Genomic DNA, 8,977 nt, shown 5'->3' with positions numbered 1-8,977 from the left:
TGTTAGTGTTCAAGTGACGATGCTGTGCGAATACAAAGAAGATGACACGTGTGTTATTTATTAGTTGTGATTATATATATTTTGTGAAGCAAAACTAATATTAAAAATTTATATTTAGTTAAACTCTGGGTTCGACTGTGAATTGTTTTCTTGGGGAATGGAGTCAAAGTTGTATGAGGTTGCAATAGTTTACTCGTAAATATCCTTATTCAATTTGGCAAGCAAAATGTGTTCAAGCGTATCCTCTGCCAATGTTGAACGATGGGGTGAAAGGATTAATGCCAGGGAACTGAACGATCTTTCTACTGTAGATTGGGTGGCTGGTACAGGCATGACTACAGATGCTACAGCAGATAGCTCAGGATGGCTCGTTTTTCGGTTCATCCAATGACTCCATACGTCATATTTTGTACTTTGACGCTGTTCAGCTTGGAGTGCTCGTAGCTGCTGTTGAAATGTTGTACTTAAAGCATCAACAGTGGCAAGCGACCCACCGAACATCGCAGTAATAAAATCATCACTTTCGTTTGACACATCAGTCACGTTTCAAGAACATGTTGGCTGAGTCCAACGGTGAGGATCCAATTTCTTTATTCTTTCCCATGTTTGTATAATGAATCTCTAGCAGTGAAAAACTATAATAAAAGACGCTTTTAAACAATTTATGTTTAATTCATTACCTGAATGTACTCTTTCTCTTCCCCCGTAAATATTTTCGAATCGACATAATTGAAACGAGGGTCGAGATGCACGGCCATTTTAAAGGCCATTGATGCACGCAGATTTTCAAGTCTGCTGATGATAATGCTTCTGTTAATTCGTGAGAAAATGGATTGCTTTTTAATTTCTCCACTGAACATATGGTCATCAGCCATTAGATATAAAAGTCGCTCAGTGATGTGTGCTTCACCTGCAACTTTTTCGTACAAATGTAACATGGTTTAAAGGCTTCCAAATAATCCTGGATTCCCAGCTCGGCGAAAGATCTAGAAAGCATTTAAATAAACATTCTAACAATTCATTACCCACAGCATGAGTTTTACCTAGTTCAGAAAATTCTTCGGAAAGTTGAGAGAACATCTTCTGATCCATGAAACATTCGAACATTTTATAAATACCTCCCCACCTAGTTTGGCACCACACCGGAGGATATTTGGCATGGTGGTAATCGAAAAACGTTTTATATTTTATATTTTTGCAGCGCTTGGCAACCTCTGTAATTTTCTTTACCATATCGTTGCTTCTGTTCACAACATCGAGGATAGCAAGTTGCAGAGTATGAACTGCACATCTTACCATATTCAGGTTATCCCGAGCTTGATCATGAAACTCATTTGTAAGCTTTTCAGCAACCTCATCAGCACGATCATTTGTGTTGTCGACATCATCCATTTCTTCATACAGTGTTATAATTGATGATTCAATTATACACGGAAGCATGTTTACGCCGTTGTCAACCGTTATTGAAAATATTTGTTCAATCTTAAGATCGTAGCGAGCCAATATCTCCAGCACTTTATCTTTGAGGTAAGCGGCAATTTGCCTGTCCTTCACCTCAATCATACCTTATAATGATTGTTATTAGAAACATTTTAACCTATCTTGTGTAAACTTACCTAAAGTTCTAACTAGTATTTTGCTACCTACAACATATTGAACACCGATTCCCAATACATGATGATTCAACCGACTAGCTGAGTCTATCATCAAGCAAAGCAACCGAGTCTTCATCTCAGCCGCCATGGCTGGTACCATTTTGGAGACCCCCTGCTTGATATGTGCTTTGGCGTTTGGTCTATTTAGCGTAAGTCCCAAAGCTGCACCCAACGGATCAAAAATCTGTCGAAGACCTTCCCAATCGAAGCATGACAACGGAAGATTGTGATAAGCAACAAGTTTTATTGCTGAATCAACCAACAATTGCTTATCAATGGCCACTGATTTCTTAGGGATACTCCGTGCTTTTTTAACAGTTTCTTCACCGGTTAGTCCGTGTTTTATAGCCAAAGCAGTATGACGAGTTCGAAAATGCCGAATGAAGTTTCCGATATCATATTTCGATTGGATGTATGTGCAACCATCATCCGACCCTTCAATTCGATAGAACGCCCGATCTCCGTTACGATGAACAAACCTAGCAGCAATTTCGGAAAGGTTTTTCCTTTGCTCATTTTTACGTTTTGAACCATCCATTCCGGTAATGAACGCTTGATGAACCGCAGGTAAAATCAATTGAATGTGAACAACTGTTTCAAATGAAATGACGTGGACTCAATTGACATGTATAAAGGATTCAACCGATCATGAATGGCGCATTGAATGAACGTATGTTTATTTAAATGAATGTGAGTGAGTGACCGAATATAATGAATTTGTGAATGATTCATTCGGACCTGTCAAATCATTTCAATTCACATGGTAGGTAATAATGAGAAGAAAGGTTGTCAGATTTGACTGAGCAGTATAGTTTGTTCACATTCAAATGAATGACTTGAAATTTTACCGCACTGGTTTTACATGCCGCATTTCTTGCGGTGGTGTAGCTTCCTGGATCTCAAAGCTTTGTGGAGCCTATAGTAAGCACAACTTCCAGAGATAATACGCCTTCTGATCTCCCGGCTGGTGTTATTGTCCGCAGTCACCAATGAGCCTAGATAGATGAACTCGTCAACCACCTCGAACTCGTCGCCGTCGATCGTATTGCTATTGCCCAAGCGTTCCCTATCGCGATCGGTTCCGCCAGCCAGCATGTACTTCATCTTAGACACATTTATCTTCAGTCCTACTCGTGCTGCTTCGCGCTTCAGTCCGGTATACAGATCTGCTACCGTCTCCTTGTTTCTACCGATTATGTCCACGCCGTCAGCGAAGCACACGAACTTTCCGGACCTCGTGAAAATCGTGCCCCGCATGTTGAACCCCGCTCTTCGCATTACACCTTCCAGCGCTATATTGAACAGCAGGCAGGACAACCCATCGCCTTGTCTTAGTCCCCTGCGTGTTTCAAACGGACCCGAGAGGCCGCCCGAAATTTTGACACAACACCTTACACCATCCATCCTAGCCTTAATCAGTCTTGTCAGCTTCCTAGGGAAGCCGTTCTCGTCCATCATTTTCCATAGCTCTATACGGTCCACCGTGTCATATGCGGGTTTAAAGTCGATGAACAGTTGATGTGTCGGAACCTGGTATTCACGGGATTATAGAAGGATTTGCCGTATAGTAAAGATTTGGTTGTTTGTTGATCTGCCGTTGATGAAACCGGTCTGATAACTCCCGACAAAACCATTTACCAGCGGTGATAGGCGCCGGAACAGAATCTGGGATAGCACTTTGTAAGCGGCATTTGTCACTGTGATCGCTCTGTAGTTTTCACAGTCCAATTCGATTATTCGGTGCATGCTTTCTGTTTCTCCGGACCCACCTTGAGAGATCCGCTTCTAGACCATCCTCACCAACTCACAGTGGGACGAGCCCGGACTTAAGTCCATATATGATGGTTATGCGATATTCTCGCTAGTATTTTTCTCGTATCAGCTGAGCCATCAGAGACATTTTCGCGAGATTTTAGGTGATTTGAATGCAATATGAATTTTTGACAGCTTTTTGAAGGGCATAACTCAAGTGTTTTTTTGCATTATTTGGCCATAGGAACTACATACGGTTATTCTCGTTTTTCAAAGAAACGGTTGATTTTATGAATTGCATTACTTCACCAAAATCATCCGTGTGATAAAATAACATCGTAAAATCGCCAAAAATAAGTCACTAGTAGGTTTAGTTAGTGTTTAGATAACTGTTTGTCATGATTTTTTTTATTGAATTCGAACTTCTAGAGCGATAACAACAACGACGCCCGAGAATGCCCGCGACCACACTATGCTCCTTCGAAAGCTTTTCATTTTCTCTTTAAAATGACCCTAGGCTAGTTTTGCGAAAACTTGCGATAAGTAGTCAAAATTGGTTATTATTAATATTTAATTTGAATATTCACTTTATGACTAGAATAATGACACTAATTTATGCACAACTTTCAAATTGCATTTAGAGCATGATCTACAAGGGTTTTACTAGTGATCAAGAGTTAGGAACCGAGTGGGAAGTATGGTTTTTAAGTGGTAAAGGAATTAAGAATGCTTAAAATTCAGTAAATATTTTCAACCATCTGAAATGTGTCATAAAATGTTTAATGAACTATTTTTGCTAACTTAAGCAAAAAGTGTCAAATTGAGTGAACACATTTGAGTTCTAGTCATTTGGTGAGACTATTTTTTTCCAAGTTTGCATAGCACTGATATAGCTTAAGGGTATGCGATATTGTCCAAATAAAATAAGACCATTTTTAAATGAACCATATACGCGAAAAAAGGATTTTGGATTTCTTTTAATTTAAGGTATGAAATAAGCAATCTAAGTAACTTAAAACACACCTGCGAAAACAAAATCGTTATCCATCTTGTTGATTTGTGAATGTAAATCAATATTCCACTAAGACGCTCAAAATATTTGTTTTGAAAATGAAAAAAAAAAACCTGTTTTAATCCACCTAGAGGTGCAATTGTGCCTTTCTCATTTCTCCAAACTATGATTTAATAGCTGGTTCGTACAATATAACATTATGCTGTATCGATTTTGTTGGCAGTAGAACCTTGCGGCAATTAAAACATAGTAAAATATAACATTATGGAAATGTCTTTCATTCTTAGGGATGATCCATAAATGACGTAGCATTTTTGAGTGATTTTTAACATCCCCCTCCCCCATCGTAGCATTTCGTCACAAAATTCTATATACCCCCCTGATAATTACGTAGCTTGACGGTAACCCTCACCCCCCTCGTTGTCCCCGTAAAAAAAACAAAAAAAAAAAACAAAAAAAAAACAAAAACGATGTTAGCTAGATGAAACGGGTAAGATTGTCGTGGCATCAGGTCAACCCCTATTCCCCTTTAAAAAAGCTACGTAGCATGACATGACCTCCTACCCCCCTGTCGTCACACATCATCACAAAATACAAAACTCCCCCCTCCCCCATATAATGCTACGTCATTTATGGATGGTCCCTTATTACATTTGGTAAGTATATATAAGTATATAAGTACCTTTTTCCATTCATCGCGGTATCGGTTTGAATCGGAGTTTTCTATGTGATCGCACTCCACAACCCGTAACTTCGGAGCCGGAAGTCGGATGGAGATGGAATTTAATATCAGTTTCCGGGGACGCAACACCCTTCATTTGAGACTAAATTGATTAAATCGGTCTAGCCATTTTCGAGAAACCAATATAACCGTTATTCTGAAATTGGATGCTTTCGGATCCGTCGATGGTGGCCAGTATGGCCAAAGAAACTTTGAATGACTATTGGTGACCTAGATCTACAAATTCAACAGTTGTGTTTACATTTTGGAAAAAAAAATCACCTTTTTACATTCATCGCAGAGTTCGTTGGAATCGGGATTTGCTGCGTGATCGTACGTATCACCCTGTAATTCAGGAACCAGAACTCGGATCCACACAAAATTCAACAGCAGCTGATGGACCTTTCATTTAAAATCAAGTTTGTTAAAATCGGTTCAGAAAATTCCGAGAAACCGATGTGGACAACTCAACAAATTTTGTTTTATAACCATACTCTTCAACTCGTAATCCGGAACAAGATGTCGGTTGAAAATGAAATTCAATAGCAACCTATGGGAATATTATACCTTTCATTTGAATCTTAGTTTGTAAAAATCGGTTCAGCCATCTCCGAGAAACCGATGTGGACATTTTGTTAACAAATCCGCACATACACACATACATACATACACACATACATACACACAGATATTTTGCGATCTCGGCGAACTGAATCGAATGTTATATGAGACTCGGCCCTCTGGGCCTCGGTTAGAAAGTCGTTTTTTTGAGCAATTGCATAACCTTTCTATATAAGAAAGGCAAAAGAATAATATTTAATTAGCTTAATAAGCATGAGTTCAATGTTATCTTCATGTGATTATAATTTGGAAATGTTGGTGGAATGGGTTTGAACGTGTAGGGAATGGGGAGTTAGTAGAGTGGGAGTGGAGGATGCGTCAGAAATCCTTCATCTTATTTCGGTATACGGGGTGGATGAAGGAAATGCGGGCGTGAGGGTGGTCCAAGAGGAGGGGAGTGATGAAGGAGGTAGGTGTAAGGGCAAGGCGGGTGGGAGGGGCGGCGACGCAATACTCAACTGCATATTTTGCCTTCCATTTGATACTTGGTTTGAGAAAATCTTGTATGACACTCGGCCCTCCGGGCTTCGGTTAAAAAGTCAATTTTTACAGTGATTGCATAGCCTTTCTTTGTATGAGAAAGGCAAAACGATTTAGCACACGAAAATTAATATACACAAATTTTAAGAACGATTTAAAAAAAATTGAGACACCCTAATGAATAGTAACTGTTCATTTTTGAAATGTTTTAATATCGAAAACGAATTCAGCGTACCAAAATTACATAAAAACGTCCTATATGAACCGATACGGAAAAGTTTGAACTTTAGTCCACCTTTTGTTCTAAGTCGTGCCACTTTGCAGCTGCCTTGTTGTTCTTGAGCGGTTGAGTAGCCTCGTTAACCTCATTCATAGTGGGCGCCGGTACATTCCCGTCGGCTGCTACACTGACATAATCGTCCTCCTCGAACGCCCGATTGTCCGCCTGTGTGATTCAATATAACTCCAAAATTGCAAGGAGTTTTAATTGTAAAATTGCAAGCGATGCTAGCATCTTTGCAAGTGATTGTTGCTTGCAATTATTGTAAGAGATATGTGTTTTGGGGTGTGTAGTTTACCTAGAAAACTACTGAAGAGTACAAAAAGAAAGGAATGGATAAAATCACGTATTTCGGTACATTCCCGTCGGCTGCTACACTGACATAATCGTCCTCCTCGAACGCCCGATTGTCCGCCTGTGTGATTCAATATAACTCCAAAATTGCAAGGAGTTTTAATTGTAAAATTGCAAGCGATGCTAGCATTATTTGCAAGTGATTGTTGCTTGCAATTATTGTAAGAGATATGTGTTTTGGGGTGTGTAGTTTACCTAGAAAACTACTGAAGAGTACAAAAAGAAAGGAATGGATAAAATCACGGATTTCGAAAAACATTTCAATATTCCGTTACTGTTGTGCTATCTAATGACAAGCGGCATTTAGCATTTTTCGAGAAAAACATCCATCTTGTTAATTAGTGAATTTAAATCAATATTCCACTAAGATGCTCAAAATGTTTGTTTTGAAAATGAAAAAAAAATGTAGTTTTCATACCAAGCAACCCACTAATGAATTAAACTTTCCAAAATTAGTCGATTACATCTTATTTGATCCTTAAAAATAATATAGTCATTTCTAAAGCCCCATAATGAGATGTCAATCAATTCGTTTCAATACGGTAAATATATTCCAAAATTACAATTAAAAGAAATCTTTCTTAAAGATAAAATATTTACTTTTGAGCCACTCTAATAAGTAGTAAAGTTAATTTCTATTTTATATAACCAACATAGGAATTCAGCGCACAAAAATGTCTTTAAAATTTTTTTGAATCTTCACAACAAAATAATTATTTTGAGCCACCCTAATGTACAATGAATTTTTTTTTGCAAATGTTAATATCAAAAACCTGTTTTAATCCACCTAGAGATGCAATTGTGCCTTTCTCATTTCTCCAAACTATGATTTAATAGCTGGTTCGTACAATATAACATTATGGAAATATCTTTCATTCTTATTACACTTGGTAAGTATATATAAGAGAATCTTTTTGCATTCATCGCGGTATCGGTTTGAATCGGAGTTTTCTATGTGATCGCACTCCACAACCCGTAACTTCGGAGCCGGAAGTCGGATGGAGATGGAATTTAATATCAGTTTCCGGGGACTCAACACCTTTCATTTGAGACTAAGTTGATCAAATCGTTCTAGCCATTTTCGAGAAACCAATATAACCGTTATTCTGAATTTGGATGCTTCCGAATCCGTCGATGGTGGCCAGTGTGGCCAAAGAGACTTTGAATGACTGTTGGTGACCTAGATTTACAAATTCAACAGTTGTGTTTACATTTTGGAAAAAATTTCAACTTTTTACATTCATCGCAGAACGGCGACGCAATACTCAACTGCATATTTTGCCTTCCATTTGAAACTTGGTTTGAGAAAATCGGTTGTCATCACCGAAGAACCGATGAGATTTTAATTGTCGAATATGCCCGGAATTCCGGACTTCCGGAATCGTCGATAGTGGACAATACATTCAAAGAATGTTTGATTGGCAATCAGTGATCTAGATCTGCGATTAGAAGTAATTTGGTGACCATTTCAATAGTTTTTAGCTTCTGAGGTATTACGATTGTACCGATTTATATTGGAAATTCCAGTGTATCCTTACTAACACCCCTGTAACTCCGGAAGCAAGAGTCAGAACCGAATGAAATTCAGCAGCAGTCAATGATATTACTGTATCTTTCATTTGAAATCAAGTTTGTAAAAATCGGTAGAGAATTCTTTGGGGAATGGGTGTGATATTAGCTTAGGAACTTGGCGGGTTCCCAGGGGGCGTCATGAACCGTCATAGGTGGCCAATGTGGTCAAAGCTGCTTTAATTGATCATTAGTGATCCAGACCCGCAAACTAGAGTAATGTTACATCAATTTTAATATGTTTTACATCATTTTAACATCATGGTGGTACCAGTTTATATGGGAATTTGCTGTGTGACCGCACTCTTCAACCCGTAACTCTGGAACCGGAAGTCGGATCAACTAAAAATTCAAATGCAGCTTATGGGAGCGTTATACCTTTCAGATGAAACTAAGTTTGCGAAAATCGGTTCAGCCATCTCTGAGAAAATTGTGTGAGTTTAAATGACACACACACACACATACACACACACATACACACACATATACACATACATACACACACAGACATTTGCCGATCTCGACGAACTGAA

The 8,977-nt window shown here is 38.6% G+C and overlaps 1 protein-coding gene across 3 annotated transcripts in view; it reads right to left on the bottom strand.

Moving 5' to 3' along the window:
- The window catches only part of LOC131688869 (thymidylate synthase), an 888,839-nt gene that overhangs the window by 229,491 nt on the left and 650,371 nt on the right, over positions 1–8,977 (bottom strand). The window lies entirely within an intron of this gene.

Source organism: Topomyia yanbarensis, chromosome 1 (genome assembly GCF_030247195.1).
Source record: "Topomyia yanbarensis strain Yona2022 chromosome 1, ASM3024719v1, whole genome shotgun sequence".
Taxonomy (NCBI): domain Eukaryota; kingdom Metazoa; phylum Arthropoda; class Insecta; order Diptera; family Culicidae; genus Topomyia; species Topomyia yanbarensis.
The sequence above is the reverse complement of the archived record's forward strand: the minus strand, read 5'-3'. Positions and strand labels throughout refer to the sequence as shown.